The 16122-nt window shown below is 41.9% G+C and overlaps 1 long non-coding RNA gene across 2 annotated transcripts in view; it reads right to left on the minus strand.

The window, feature by feature from the left end:
- LOC129632153 (uncharacterized) overlaps positions 1–16122 on the minus strand; it is a 79410-nt gene that overhangs the window by 41634 nt on the left and 21654 nt on the right. Inside the window, exon 3 of one of the 2 annotated variants that reach the window (XR_008704347.1) lies at positions 12458–12902. The exons of the other annotated variant lie outside the window; for it this stretch is intronic. This is a non-coding gene — a long non-coding RNA (uncharacterized LOC129632153). Of the gene's footprint in view, positions 1–12457; positions 12903–16122 lie in introns of those variants that run through there. 2 annotated transcript variants of the gene reach the window in all.

Raw genomic sequence — 16122 nt, forward strand, 5'->3', positions numbered from 1 at the left:
GAAGCTCTATACAGTCAACAAAAACAAGACCAGGAGCTGATTATGCCTCAGATCATGAACTCCTTATTACCAAATTCAGACTTAACTTGAACAAAGTAGGGGAAACCATTACACCATTCAGGTATGACCCAAATCAAATCCTTTATAATTATACAGTGGAAGTGAGAAATAGATTTAAGGGCCTAGATCTGATAGAGTGCCTGATGAACTATGGAATGAAGTTCGGGACATTGTACAGGAGACAGGGATCAAGACCATCCCCATGGAAAAGAAATACAAAAAAGCAAAACGGCTATCTGGGGAGGCCTTACAAATAGCTGTGAAAAAAAGAGAAGCGAAAAGCAAAGGAGAAAAGGAAAGATATAAGCATCTGAATGCAGAGTTCCAAAGAATAGCAAGAAGAGAAAAGAAAGCCTTCCTCAGCGATCAATGCAAAGAAATAGAGGAAAACAACAGAATGGCAAAGACTAGAGATCTCTTCAAGAAAATTAGCGATACCAAGGGAACATTTCATGCAAAGATGGGCTCGATAAAGGACGGAAATGGTATGGACCTAACAGAAGCGGAAGATATTAAGAAGAGGTGGCAAGAATACACAGAAGAACTGTACAAAAAAGATCTTCACGACCCAGATAATCACGATGGTGCGATCACTGACCTGGAGCCAGACATCCTGGAATGTGAAGTCAAGTGGGCCTTAGAAAGCATCATTAAGGAAATAAAAAAAAAAAAAGAAAGCATCACTACGAACAAATCTAGTGGAGGTGATGGAATTACAGATGAGTTCTTTCAAATCCTGAAAGATGATGCTGTGAAAGTGCTGTACTCAATATGCCAGCACATTTGGAAAACTTAGCAGTGGCCACAGGACTGGAAAAGCTCAGTTTTCATTCCAATCCCAGGCAATGCCAAAGAATGCTCAAAGTACTGCACAATTGTACTCAACTCACATTCTAGTAAAGTAATGCTCAAAATTCTCCAAGCCAGGCTTCAGCAATACGTGAACTGTCAACTTCCTGATGTTTAAGATGGTTTTAGAAAAGGCAGAGGAACCAGAGACCAAATTGCCAACATCCGCTGGATCATGGAAAAAGCAAGAGAGTTCCAGAAAAACATCTATTTCTGCTTTATTGACTATGCCAAAGCCTTTGACTGTGTGGATCACAATAGACTGGAAAATTCTGAAAGAGATGGGACTACCAAACCACCTGACCTGCCTCTTGAGAAATCTGTATGTACGTCAGGAAGCAACAGTTGGAACTGGATATGGAACCACAGAGTGGTTCCAAATAGGAAAAGGAGTATGTCAAGGCTGTATATTGTCACCCTGGTTATTTAACTTATATGCAGAGTACATCATGAGAAACACTGGACTGGAATAAGCACAAGCTGGAATCAAGATTGCCGGGAGAAATATCAATCACCTCAGATATGCAGATGACACCACCCTTATGGCAGAAAGTGAAGAGGAACTCAAAAGCCTCTTGATGAACGTGAAAGTGGAGAGTGAAAAAGTTGGCTTAAAGCTCAACATTCAGAAAACGAAGATCATGGCATCTGGTCCCATCACTTTATAGGAAATAGATGGGGAAACAGTGGAAACAGTGTCAGACTTTATTTTTTGGGCTCCAAAATTACTGCAGATGGTGACTGCAGCCATGAAATTAAAAGACGCTTACTCCTTGGAAGGAAAGTTATGACCAACTTAGATAGCATATTGAAAAGCAGAGACATTACTTTGCCAACAAAGGTCCCTCTAGTCAAGCCTATTGTTTTTCCTGTGGTCATGTATGGATGTGAAAGTTGGACTGTGAAGAAGGCTGAGCGCCGAAGAATCGATGCTTTTGAACTGTGATACTGGAGAAGACTCTTGAGAGTCCCTTGGACAGCAAGCAGTTCCAACCAGTCTTTTCTGAAGGAGATCAGCCCTGGGATTTCTTTGGAAGGAATGACGCTAAAGCCGAAACTGCAGTACTTTGGCCACCTCATGCGAAGAGTTGACTCATTGGAAAAGACTCTGATGCTGGGAGGGATTGGGGGCAGGAGGAGAAAGGGACGACAGAGGATGAGATGGCTGGATGGCATCACTGACTCGATGGACGTGAGTCTGAGTGAACTCCGGGAGTTGGTGATGGACAGGGAGGCCTGGCGTGCTGCGATTCATGGGGTTGCAAAGAGTCGGACACGACTGAGCGACTGAACTGCACTGAACTGAGCTTCTTTGGCTGGCAATACTGTGTTTTCTGTCATTCTGATGTGTCAGGAGGACAATGGGTTCCTTGGGATCATGATTATGGGTAAGTGTAAACAAACCAGTTCAGAAGTTAAGAAGCTTATCAAGTCCAAAGGAACAGCATTTCAGGAAAGAGACAGAATAAACAAACAAAAGGACTATGCCTCTTACCTCGGAATGAGTCATTTCTGACTCCTTGCTTTCCTCTTCCTCTGGGCTTCCTTCTCACGTAAGATCAGTCTTGGGAAGTGACCCCTGAATGTTGAAAATAGACTGTTCAATACCTAGAAAACCACACTGAGCTCCCTATAACACAGCCCCACACAGAGGGAGGATCACAAGAGGTACAAAATACAATCCTCTACGGCCACTGACACAGCAGGGATTCTGGAACACAGACTCAAACGTGGTGTTTTTAGTTTTATTCTTTTCTTCAGAACTCGCGGCCCTTCCTGTGAAAACCACACGTTCTAGGCTGACCCTCCCCTTCAAACCGTAGGCGAGACTCTGACCAAACTCCATACAGATAGAGCCTCCTTTACCTCTTCGTGGATCAGGGACTTAGGGGTTGGGCAATGCAGGAATTTAAGCAGCGGTCTCCACAAGTTAGAAGGCAGAACTCCCAGAGAAGGACGTGGACTCTAGAACGATAGTAACAGGAAGCGGATGTGGACCCCAGGGAGCCGGCAGCTAAAATAAAGGACTTCAGAACTTCTCACGGCGATACGAGGACATACACTGGGGACGGGAAAATGGAGACGGTAGTTTGAACGTTCACAGAGACCCCCGAAACCCAGGTGTGAAAGACAAAAGGCTGTGGGACTAGGAATCGGGTTTTAAACAAACAAAACTCACCAGGACACTCTGTCACTCATTTAAAAGCAATTCCGGGTCTGCAGGATACTGCGCACGCGCGGGAGGAAGATCCGGTACAGAGGCAGCTGAGTGCGCTACGGGGCGGCCAACGACATACGACGAAAGGGGAGAGGGTGGGACGAGGCCGGAAGCGCAGGTACTAATGGGCGGGGCCAGTTGGGACGGAGCCTTACCTCCCCTCACCCCGCCCCTGTCAGTTTTGGGTCTGTTGGTCCTTCTGTCGAGCTGTGTTTCCTTTCTCTGCCTTTTGATGCCTTTAATCTCTTTGATTTCCTCTGGAGCAGAGCTGCTTCCTGCCTGTTCTAAGTTAGTGTTTCAAACAACTTAAGGCAAAAGAGAAGAATTTTGAGAGTTGCCTCTGTGGAAAGCCGAGATGTTTTCAGCAAGTTGAAAACGGGGAAAATGCAAAAGCCCTTTGTGTGTGTGTGTGAAGATGGGTGTCTCCTGCGTGACGAAAAGCAGAATGTAACCAGTCAGAAAATCCGTTGGGAGGAAGCCTCAGTAATTGTAACCAGAGACCTGCTTACGTCAGGGAAGCTGGCTTTTCTCTTAGGAAGTGATTCCAGAAAGAAAAAGGGCGACCGGAATCTACATTGTCGTTTATAACGTAACCACAGAAATGACATACCGTTACTCCTGTCAGAATCTGTTGATACACAGATTGCCTCTGTTAATTGTTGCTGCTGCTGCTGAAGCAACCAATTGCCCTGCTTCTTCCAGGACTGAACACGTTCCCAAGAAGCAGGACTTTTTGTGCTAAAAGTGGGCACGAATCTAGGGAAATGGGACGCGTGGATCACATCGACTGCTCTGCACTTAGCTTCCCAAACACCCTCCCCCACTGTTGGCTTTCTTTCCTAACCTCCTCCTCTTCACCCAGTCCTTGAAAGGATAATCTGGAGAAGCGCTAACACAAGACAGGAAAAATAGTGAGGGGCCTACAGACCATTGTATCCCAGGAGAGTACACCTTTCTCTTTAAATGTGAGATTAGCAACTTCCCTGGTAGTCCAGTGGTTAAGATGCTGTGCTTTCACTGCAGGTTATTGGGTTCAATCCCGACTCGGGGAGTTAAGATCTCAGAGTTGAAGTTTTAATCATTTCTTACACAGAAAGCATTAATCATTACAATATAAAGAAAAATGTATGTCAAGGTAATAAATTACTTATTAAAGAAGATGTGTTTAGGAGCATCCCCAGCAGCCCAGTGGTTAAGACCCCACCTTCCGATGCAGCATTGCGGTTCCTTCCCTAGCCAGGGAACTAAGATCCCACATGTTTTGGGGTGTGAACAAAATGAAAAGAAAATATGTTTCTTAAGTATCTGTGAGTGGGGACAAATTCTAAGTAGAGGATATTGATACTGATTTTCATGATAAAAGTATCAGTAGGTCAAATCTCACGGTTCCCTGCTGGAACCTCTGGTTCTGAATATGACTTTGGTCACGAAGAACTAGGAGAATATTCTCTAGGGAGTTGGCACTAAGGTGTACTGCTATTGCAGACTACAGTGGAAATTATGCAGGAATTTCTATCTATCAGACATTGAATCCTAACTATAAACAGGGGGTATTTGCCTCAAGATACTTTTGAGAAGTTCTATGACATTTCAGACAATGAGGTATGAACATTTCACCTTTGTAAAATGACAGATGGAGAAATTCTTGAAAACCCCTCTCAGGTGCTTTGGCTCCATTTATCTACTCATAATCTTAATGGAGGCACAGTTCAGTGGTCTCAAGAATAGGAAATAACTCGATTTTGGTTGAAACACTTCTCATGGATACAAACTATACAAGCAGACACATGAAATTCCCTTCCTTTGTCAGACCTCAGTATTTACTACAGGTTCCTTGAGAGTCCCTGTCTATATCCAGGGACCAAAGGGAATAGAACCTTCCTCAAGCATTTCAAGAGTCCCTTTGGAGATGATCGGTTCAAACTTTTAATTGTTGTTTTATAATTAGCAACTGAGCAATAAAGATTTTCACAAATAATCTCAGTTCTCCAAGCCAGTCTCACATCGCAGATACAGGTGAAAAGATAATTGCAGTTCTGAGGGGACATGAGGTCACAGGATCACAAACCCCTATCTAGGGGTCTGGCTGCCTCCCTCCCTGTCACAGGAGCAGCTTGACATGACCAATACTCTGAACCCAATATCCGGGCTATGTGAGAATACCAAGTGAGTATTTTCTGTTTCAGCTTGTGAGCAAGAATCTGCAAGAAACAGGTGCTTTCAGGAGTCTGGGTTGGTGACCATTCAGGAAAAATGAAGTGTTCTGACTCAAAGTAATGCAGTGCCAAAGCAACACTGGAAGGAAGAATAATTCAAAAAATGTAATAGAGCTATTAAAGGGAGATTAGATGCTACCAGATGTCAATTCGCAATGCTTCCTAACATATCTTAGTGTAATTCTTTTTGAAAAATATTTACTTATTTGGCTGTACTGGATCTTGGGAGAAGGCAATGGCACCCCACTCCAGTATTCTTGCCTGGAAAATCCCATGGACGGAGGAACCTGGTGGGCTGCAGTCCGTGGGGTCGCAAAGAGTGGGACACGACTGAGCGACTTCACTTTCACTTTTGACTTTCAAGCATTGGAGAAAGAAATGGCAACCCACTCCAGTGTTCTTGCCTGGAGAATCCCCAGGACCGGGGAGCCTGGTGGGCTGCCGTCTATGGGGTCGCACAGAGTCAGACACGACTGAAGTGACTTAGCAGAAGTAGCAACAGGATCTTACTTGTTATATATGGGATTTAGTTCCCTGATTAGGGATCAAACCTAGGCACCTCCCCCAAGTCCTGACTCCCCCACCCCACCCCCTCCCTCGGTGAAGCTAGCATTGAGAGCCAGGTGTCTTAGTCACTGGACCACCAAGGCAATCACAGTGTAATTTTTTTTGACAGTGATTGTTATTTTAGAATCCAAGCGATATGAAACCTAATGCTTAGTATAACTGATGACTGGAATTGCAGAGATATATGGGAAATCATGGAGTACCTTACAGAAATCATACATTTTGGGGGTTATGATATGTGTGCCAACAGTACCCCCAAGAGCAATAAACCTATAGGAATGATATTTATTAGAAACAGTGTATACATTTGACAATAGTGTGCTTAGTCCATCAGACGTGTCTGACTCTTTGCAACGCCATGGACTGTAGACAGCCAGGTTCATCTATCCATGAAAGTCTCCAGGCAAGAATAGTGGAGTGGCTAGCCATATCCTTCTCCAGGGGATCTTTCTGATCAAGGTATCGATCCCTGGTTTCCTGCATTGTAGGCAGGTTCTCTACCATCTGAACTACCAGAAAGCAGTAGAAATACCTTCTCTGACTCTGGAATTTATAAAGCGCTTAACAGAGACATTGTTTCCTATACAAAACATCCATAATTGGGTGATTTGTGTCAGACCATTATCCAAAAGTAACTTCAGAAATGGGTTTCAGATGGCGGCTCTCAGGCATAAAGGCCTAGTGTGTCCTATTCTCTGATTTGAAAATATTCTCAAAATTTATAGTTGTATAACTTCATTTTACAAAGTAAAATTCACTTTCTTAAAATGTCATTTTCTTTAAATGTGATATATTAATGTTTCAGATATCTTGACTTCCACTCAATACTTTTAATGTCACATTAATTAACAGATTAGTTTGTGATTTGAAATTCAGTTCAGTTCAGACGCTCAGTCGTGTCTGACTCTTTGAGACCCCATGAATTGCAGCAGGCCAGGCCTCCCTGTCCATCAGCAACTCCCCGAGTTCACTTAAACTCATGTCCATCGAGCCATCTCATCGTCAGTTGTCCCCTTCTCCTCCTGCCCCCAATACCTCCCAGTGTCAGAGTCTTTTCCAATAAGTCAGCTCTTGGTATCAGGTGGTCAAAGTATTGGAGTTTCAGGTTCAAAATCCTGCACTCAATGTGCCAGCACATTTGGGAAATTCAGCCCTGGCTACAGGACTGGAAAATATCAGTTTTGATTCAAATCTCAAAGAAAGGCAATGCCAAAGAATGGTCAAACTGAAGCACAGTTGTTGCACTCATCTCACATGCTAGTAAAATAGTGCTCGGAATTCTCCAAGCCAGGCTTCAATAGTATGTGAACCAAGAACTTCCAGATGTTCAAGCTGGATTTCGAAAAGGCAAAGGAAACAAAGATCAACTTGACAGCATCTCTTGGATCATAGAAAAAGAGAGTTCCAGAAAAACCTCTACTTCTGCTTCATTGACTATGTTAAAGCATTTGTGTGGATCACAAGAAACTGTGGGAAATTCTTAAAGAGATGGGAAAGCCAGAACACCTTAGCAGTCTTCTGAAAAATTAGGATGCAGGTCAAGAAGCAACAGTTAGAGCTGGACATGGAACAGACTGGTTCCACATTTCAAAAGGAGTACATCAAGGCTGTATGTTCTCACATTGCTTATTTAACTTAAATGCAGAGTATTTAGTATTTAAGCTAAATGCGCAGCTGGATGAAGCAGAAACTGGAATCAGGATTGCTGGGAGAAATATCAATAACCTTAGATATGCAGATGACACCACCCTTAGGACATAAAGTGAAGAGGAACTAAAGAATCTCTTGATGAAAGTAAAAGAGGAGACTGAAAAAGCTGGCTTCAAACTCAACATTCAGTAAATGAAGATCATGAAACCCAGTCCCATCACTTCAGGGGATGGACTTCAATAGGTGGAGAAACAATGCAAACAGTGACAGACTTTATTTTCTCGGGCTCCAAAATCACTAGAGATATTGGCTGCAGCCATGAAATTAAAAGGCGCTTGTTTCCTGGAAGAAAAGCCATAACCAACCTAGAGAGCATATTAAAAATTGAAGTCATTACTCTATTAACAAGGGTCTGTATAGTCAGAGCTATGGTGTTTCCAGTAGTCAGGTATGGATGTAAGAGTTAGACCATAAAGTAAACTGAGCGCTGGAGAATTGATGCTTTTCAACTGTGGTTGGAGAAGACTCTCAAGAATCCCTTGGACAGCAAGGAGATCATAGCAATCAATCCTAAAGGAAATCCGTCCTGAATATTCATTGGAAAGACTGATACTGAAGCTGAAGCTCAAATAGTTTTGGCCACCTGATGAGAAGAACTAACTTATTGAAAAAAACCCTGATGCTGAGAAAGATTGAAGAGAGGAAGAGAAGGGGACCTCAGAGGATGAAAATGGTTGGATGGCATCACTGATTCAATGGACTCAAGTTTGAGCAAACACTGGAAGTTGGTGATGGACAGGGAAGCCTGGCATGCTGCATTCGATGGGGTTGCAGAGAGTGGTCACGACTGAACTGAACTGAACTAAGTTCTACTTTTCACCTTTTTAATAAAAAGACTTTCCATTTTTACAAATCTGTAACCTGTATTAGGCTCATTGCTACTTATGGTTCCATGAAAATACTCATCCTGGCATGAATTTTGATGTATATAAACGTGTATTATAGACATGAATTTTATTTATTTTTATAATTTTAACTTATGTATGTTTTACAGCCAGAGTCCAGCCCTGGTTGGATCCAGGGATTCCCTCGGGAGGACGGCGTCAGGGACTGAGAGAAATAAAGGGATAAGAAAGAATTTTGCAGTTAAGAAAACAGAGGAGAGAAAAGAGGCTGATATTCCTTGGTTTACGCAGAAAGCCAATAAAGCCCCAGCACAAGACTTGCTGTGTTCATGTAGGCCGCAGACACCCTCTCGAATAGCTGAATGTGCCCCGCCTTAGGCGGCTTCTCGAGTGGGTCTTAGAAGCCCAGGCACGAAAGTGAACACAGAGGGCCCCTGTGCTGCAGGGAATCAGCCTGAAAAAGGAAAAGGAAAGAGAAAGAACGACATGGGGAGACCAAGCTTTGGTGGGCAAGGCCCACACTTTATTTTCCAAAGTAGTTTTTATACCTTAAGTTGTGCATAGAGGATAATGGGGGTGGGGTAGAGTCATGCAAGGTCAGCGGTGCTTGATCATTATCGAAGCCAGGCTTTCTTTCTGCAAACTTATCATGTGCAAAAGCTTTAGGTGATTTACATCATCTTCTGGCCAGGAGGCCTGTTAACATTTGATGACCCTTTCTTCAGAAAACTTATTTTTCTCTAAAGGTGATTATTCTAAAGTCAGGCACCACCCTCTGAAAGCATTAGATAAAGTTGCATTGCTATAGGGCAAAAGTGTGGTGGGCTATAACAAGAAAAGAATTAACCCAAGTGTCCAAGGTTACAAACATTAAAGCTACTACTTACATGTCTATATACCAACTAGATTAATCAACACAGTCCCAGGGACACAATAGGTAAGAGATATGGAAACTTGGCAGCAAGCATCAGCTCAACAAAGAAATCCTCTACTAGTTCTCTTCTAACAATTTTCACTCTCTGAGAAGCTCTGCATTGTTAGAATGTCTTAAGCTTCCCTGCCTCTTGTGGTTGGGAGGCTGTGAACAATCACATGTGTAGCTGCAGGAATCTGAACAAACCTGTCAGGCAAGCTAGAAAGTCATCAGAGGGGTTTGAATTGAAACATTCCTATTATGCCCAGGAGACTTATTAACTAGAGCTCTAAATTGATTTTCTTTATAGAAAGGTGGTCGGGGATAGCCCCCTGTTAATGTCAGAAGAGTTGGTGAAGGTTGAGAAATAGTAAAACATACAGATTTTGGTTTTGGGGTAGATGCTCGGGCAGGTCCAGGGGGGCCTCTTGAGTTCTGATTCACCTTTGCATGTCAGATCCTCTCCACATGACCTTTGTCATGGGTGGTAACTCCCGTGCTGGGTCCTGGCATTTTACCAAGATTTTAAAAAACTTTGATTCACTATTTGTTGGAAAAAAAAAAAAATCATCTTTTCACTACTCCTTTGTAATGCAGTATTTATCCTCCTTCCCACCATTGCACTGAACTTATCAATTCACATCCACCTATTTCTACTTTATTATCAAACTTTCATTTATTGTAACTAAATGGTATGCTTTAATATTGTTTCCTGAATATTTTTACTCTTAGTTTATCTGTACCCTGTGTGAACTTAAAAATCATCTTGTGTAGTTTAGAACATAATCATGATATCTTTACTGATATTACACTCATTTGTTCCTTACCCAGGGATGGAACACTTGTCTCCTGCTTGGCAGGTGGAATGTTTACCATTGAACCACCAGGGTATGACTTTTAAATCCACATTGATATTCCTTTAAGTTTTTTCACTGTTACACATTCAAATATCAGACACTTGTTTTACAGGAAGAAATATAAATACTTCTTTTTCAGTGGCATCTAAGGTAAATGAAGACTTCTTAAGAGTATCAATTCCAGTTGACATGGTACAGAGTTCTTCCTCATTTGCTCATGCAGGATTCTCTGGCTCAGAAGAAGATTGTTAGTTCCCGGGATTTGACAGAATGGCCCCCGAGGATTTGGCAATAGGAGTGATCTTTTTATTGTAGACTACGGCAGGGATTATGGGGAATTTCTGTCTTGCTTACCATTTTTGCTCCCTTTATTTCGCAGGAGGCAAATGTCGGTCCACAGACTGGATTCTCAAGCAAGTGACTCTCGCCAAACTCTTAGTTGTTCATTTGAAAGGAATTCCTGTAACACTGGCAGCTTTGGATGCACACTTGCTTTTTCCGTTCCAAGAGTTGGCAGAGATGTGTCCATTGGCAGCATCTTCCTCTTGAGTGCCTTTCAGGTGATCGTCATTCCCAGTGACTCCAGGTGGGCAGAGCTTAAGAGAAAAGCTCCCAAATATGTGGGCACCTTCAGTATCCTCTGCTGGATCTTCAGCATGATTCTCAGTATTTTGCTTCCATTTTAAATGACTGCCAAGTGGAAGGACACAATCAACACAGAGAATACAGATCATGGCTACTGTTATTTGTGGCGTGCTGCCCCAAGGCCACAGATGTGAAGCCTTGCACCAAGAACACAGAAGAGGAGCTCAGAATCAAGGACACTTTCAAAGCTGACTAAGCCCCTCTGAAACCTTTTTAAAAGCCCACTGATAGTCATACCAGGCTTCCTGATTCCCAGTGGGGCAAAGATGCCCACTCCAGTAAGCACCCTATAGTGCCCCAACCAATCACCTAACATCAACCATCCAGCAGCAATTTTGCTTTGAGTCTGTAAAAATTGGCTATTAGCTCATGGAAACTGTCGGCATCCCCTGGTCTGTGCACATGTGGGCCCACTGTACTCAGAGTGCCTGCTTTATCTCTGCCCTTTGTTTTTAATAAACTCACTCCTTTCTGAAATGCCCTGTGTCTGGAAATCCTTTTCCAACCTGCACTCAGAGTGCCTCACTGCTTATGGCTGATTGACAATGTTGTACAGCAGAAAGGAACACAGCACTGTAACAATGTAGAAGGGTGGGATGGGGAGGGACATGGGAGGGAGGCTCAGAAGGGCGGGGACACGGGTGTACCTGTGGCTGATTCTTGTTCATGTTTGACAGAAAACAACAAAATTCTGTAAAGCAATTATTCTTTAATGGGAAAATTTTAAAAAGATTAAAAAACTCAAAAACTAAAAATATATACATTTCAAAAGAAAAAAAAAATTCCATTTTTAGGAAAAATTTAAAACAATTGCCCAGTGGATACAAATCTGCCAGCAAGTGCAGGGGATATGGGGTTGAGCCCTGGCCCAGGAATATTCCACACGCTGCAGGGCAACTTAGCCTGTGCAGCACAACTACTGAGCCTGTGTGCTGCAACTACTGACGCCTAGAGCCGTGCTTCACAGAAAAAGCCACTGCAATGAGAAGCCCATGCAGCACACCTAGAGGAAGCCTGCACACAGCAACAGACAAAATTTTTTAAATGTTTAAAATATCAGGGACAAAAATAACTCAATCACAAATTGGACCAAGACCTCATATCTCCAAAGAAGACATTTCGATGGGCAAGAGCCAAATGAAAGACACTCAGCATCAGTAATTATTAAGAGTTGGAAAACAAAACTACAATGAGGTATCACCTCATTCTAGTCAGAATAACCATTATCAAAATGCCCACTAAAGATAAAATAAAGGCTGAAGAGGCTATGGAGATCAGGGAACCTCCTACATGACTGAAGGGAACGGAAGCTGGGGCAGCCGCTAGGGAGGACAGTGTGGCAGTTCCTTAACAAACGCAACCTCCTGACATGAAAGGAAATAAATTCCATGAAAAGTCGACAAAACAGATTAGTTGACAACTCTGTAAATTCGTGGTAAATCATCTGCAATGCTGATATTCTCACTTTTGATCTATCATTCCCAAATTCTTTACATAAATATGCACTAAAACTCCTACACTTGCACATTCTATATTAGTTTTCTCACTGCTAATGTATGTACCTTCAGATATTTATATATTGCATTCAATATATGTCAAAGGTATGAGGAAACAGTTCCTCTAAGCCTAGATGAGAGACATGTGCTGAGAATTTTACATGTGGTAAAATTTTACGAATCGTAGTTCAGAATTTTGCAATCATGTTTTTTAATTGTCGTTTCTGTGATTTTGTTAAATTTATATTTGCTAAAATGATCCCATGGAAAGTCTTAGTTCAACAGAAGAAGAAAGGATAATTGAAGCTGGTGAGTTTATGAGAGAATTCACAGCAAGCTTTGAGGGACCCTGTGGAAGGTCAAGGCTAGAACCAGGCCAAGACAGTGCCAGTAAGTGGGACTCAGGCTTATAAGTTGACCCTGGGTGAAATGCTCTGGGCTCCACAGACTGAAGGTGAATCAGTCTCTTCAGACCAAGACGAGCAGGATTCTGGTGAGCTCTGTGAGGGTGTCATTGAAGGGGGACCTGTGAAGTAGAACCTGGGGATGAGCAAGACTGCTGATCACAATCTTAACACTTCATTCATTACAATCAATTGAAACACTAGAAACCATTCACTTTTATTAATAACCATGTGTTAATTTCACACAAGGTTGAAATTAAACATTTTACAATCCACAGTATGATCCAGGATTAAATCAGATTAAAAGCGCAGAGAAATACTCATTTTTCTGATAAAAGGATGTGAGGATCATTATGTTTATGACTTCCAAAACAAACCCTAGGAAACACTTAGTAAACAAGAAATACACTAATTACATGCCTTTTCTGGAAAGGGTTTCTAATACATTTCTAGGTTATCACAGAAGCTGTCTTTATTTCAACATTGTCAAGTCATATACTTCACTTATGCTGATATTATAAATATAAATCAATATTGTAGTGAACTGTGATTGTGTTCTTAAAGTTCAAGTGATATAAGTAATGACAATTTAGAACCAACTTTTGGAGAAGTTCCCTGGTGGTCCAGTAGCTAAGACTCTGCATTCCCAATGTAGGGGGTCTGGGTTCAATCCCTGGTCAGGGAACTAGGTCCCACATGCTGCAACTAAGATCTGATGCAGCCAAATAAATAAATATTAAACAAAAAACAATAGAACCAACTTCTTTTTTACTTTAATACATGGAAAGATTTCATGATCACTTATATTATGGCAACCTCCCAGGATACTTCATATGAATAACAAACACCTTCAGTTAGATGTTCATTGTACATTTTACATTACGGTATTGATGAAAGTGAAAGAGGAGAGTGAAAAAGCTGGGTTAAAGCTCAACATTAGAAAACTAATATCAGGGCATCCGGTCCGATCACTTCATGGGAAGTAGATGGAGAAACAGTGGAAACAGTTTTTAAACAGACTATTTTTTTGGGCTCCAAAATCACTGCAGATGGTGACTGTAGCCATGAAATTAAGACACTTAGTCCTTGGAAGGAAAGTTATGATCAACCTTGATAGCATACCTAAAAGCAGAGACATTACTTTGCCAACAAAGGTCCGTCTAGTCAAGGCTATGGTTTTTCCAGTGGTCATGTATGAATGTGAGAGTGGGACTATGAAGAAAGCTGAGCACCGAAGAATTGATGCTTTTGAACTGTGGTGTTGGAGAAGACTCTTGAGAGTCCCTTGGACTGCAAGGAGATCCAACCTGTCCATCCTAAAGGAGATCAGTCCTGGGTGTTCATTGGAAGGACTGATGCTAAAGCTGAAACTCCAATACTTTGGCCACCTCATGTGAAGAGTTGACTCACTGGAAAAGATCCTGATGCTGGAAGGGACTGGGGGCAGGAGGAGAAGGGGATGACAGAGGATGAGATGGCTGGATGGCATCACCGATTCGATGGACATGAGTTTGGATAAACTCCGGGTGTTGTTGATGGATAGGGAAGCCTGGCTTGCTGTGGTTCATGGGGTCGCAAAGCGTTGGACATGACTGAGTGACTGAACTGAACCGAACTGATCCTTCATCTTCTAATGGAAAATAGGTAGAAATGGTTGCAACACAACATAAAAAGGCTAATCTTGGAAGCATAAACCGTCAAAAACTTTTTTTCATTCACACTAGAAACAAAGCATAGTATGGATTATATGAGCAGTGAATTACATTCATTTTGCTTTTCAACTAATCTCAAATCAAGTCATTGTAAACAAAGATACATTGCTAATAAGTGTAGCCTTCTAACTGTCAACCTTTATCTCACGATCCTGGCTAATATATCCATTTTCTGTTTTTTAACTATGAATTGCTCTCTACAGTAATTCTCCATCTAGAGAAAATTTAGAAAAGAGGATTGATGAAATACTTTCTAGTATGCAATCTCTGTAATTTATTTCAATTTGATTTTTGATTAAATACTTTTCTACATATTTGTTACAACATTTCCATAGGTGTCTTGTATAAACTCTTGTTTTCTGATGTATGTTTAGGGCAAACATCTTCCATCACTTGATCCATCACTCTCCAGCATGTGTTCGGAGATGTTTAGTGAGATGACCACTATGACTAAAGGCTTTGATACAATCTGTACATTTATAAGGTTTCTCTCCAGTATGAACTCGCAAATGTGTAGTAAGAATTGAGTTCCGATTAAAGGCTTTGCCACATTCAGTGCATTTATACCGTCTCTCCCCAGTGGATTTGCTGATGTTTAGTAAGACAAGAACTGTTAATAAAGGCCTTGCCACACTCTGTACAATTATAACATCTGTCCCCCATATGAATTCGGTGATGTTCAGTAAGATTTGAACTTGTAATAAAGGTTTTGCCACATTCTTTACATATGTGTCATTTCTCCCCAGTATGGATTTGATGATGTGCAGTTAAACTTGAACTTTGAATAAAGGTTTGACCACATTCTGTACAATGATAAGGTCTCTCACCAGTATGATTTCGCTGATGTCGAGTCAGATGTGAGCAACGGATAAAGGCTTTGTCACATTCTTTGCATTTATAAGGTTTCTGTCCAGTATGTGTTCACTGATGTTGAGTAAGAGTTGAGTTCTGATGACAGGCTTTTCCTCAATCTGTACATTTATAAGGTTTCTCTGCAGTATGCATTTGCTGATTTTCAGAAATTGTTGAGTTGTGATTAAAGGCTTTGCCACATTCTGTACATTTATAAGGTTTCTCTCCAGTATGAATTCGCTGATGTTGAGTAAGATGTGAGCAACGGATAAATGCTTTGTACATTCTGTACACTTGAAAGGTTTCCTTCCTGTATGACAGAGGAAGGTGAGTGAGCTACACCACGGCCAACAAGAGGCGTCGTAAGGTCGAGGGTAGTAAGAGGCCAATAGAACAGGTACGTAGGGGCGGGGCCAGTGGGGGCGGAGCCTTGCCTCCCCTCACCCCCGCTCCTGTCAATTTTGGGTCTGTTGGTCCTTCTGTCCAGTTGTGCTTCCTTTCTCTACCTTTTGATGCCTTTAAATCTCTTGGATTCCTTCTGGAGCAGAGCTGCTTCCTGCCTGTTCTAACTAGTGTTTCAGACAATTAAGGCAAAAGAGAAAAATTTTGAGAGGTGTCTCTATGGGAATCCGAGGTGTTTTCAGCAAGTTGAAAAACGGGGAAAATTCAAAAGCCCTTTTTGTGAGTGTGTGAAGATGGGTGTCTCCTCAGTGACGAAAAGTAGAACGTGATCACTTCAGCAGCAGCCGCAACAACAATTAACAGAAGCAATCTGTGT

This window comes from Bubalus kerabau, chromosome 17 (assembly GCF_029407905.1).
Source record: "Bubalus kerabau isolate K-KA32 ecotype Philippines breed swamp buffalo chromosome 17, PCC_UOA_SB_1v2, whole genome shotgun sequence".
Classification (NCBI taxonomy): domain Eukaryota; kingdom Metazoa; phylum Chordata; class Mammalia; order Artiodactyla; family Bovidae; genus Bubalus; species Bubalus kerabau.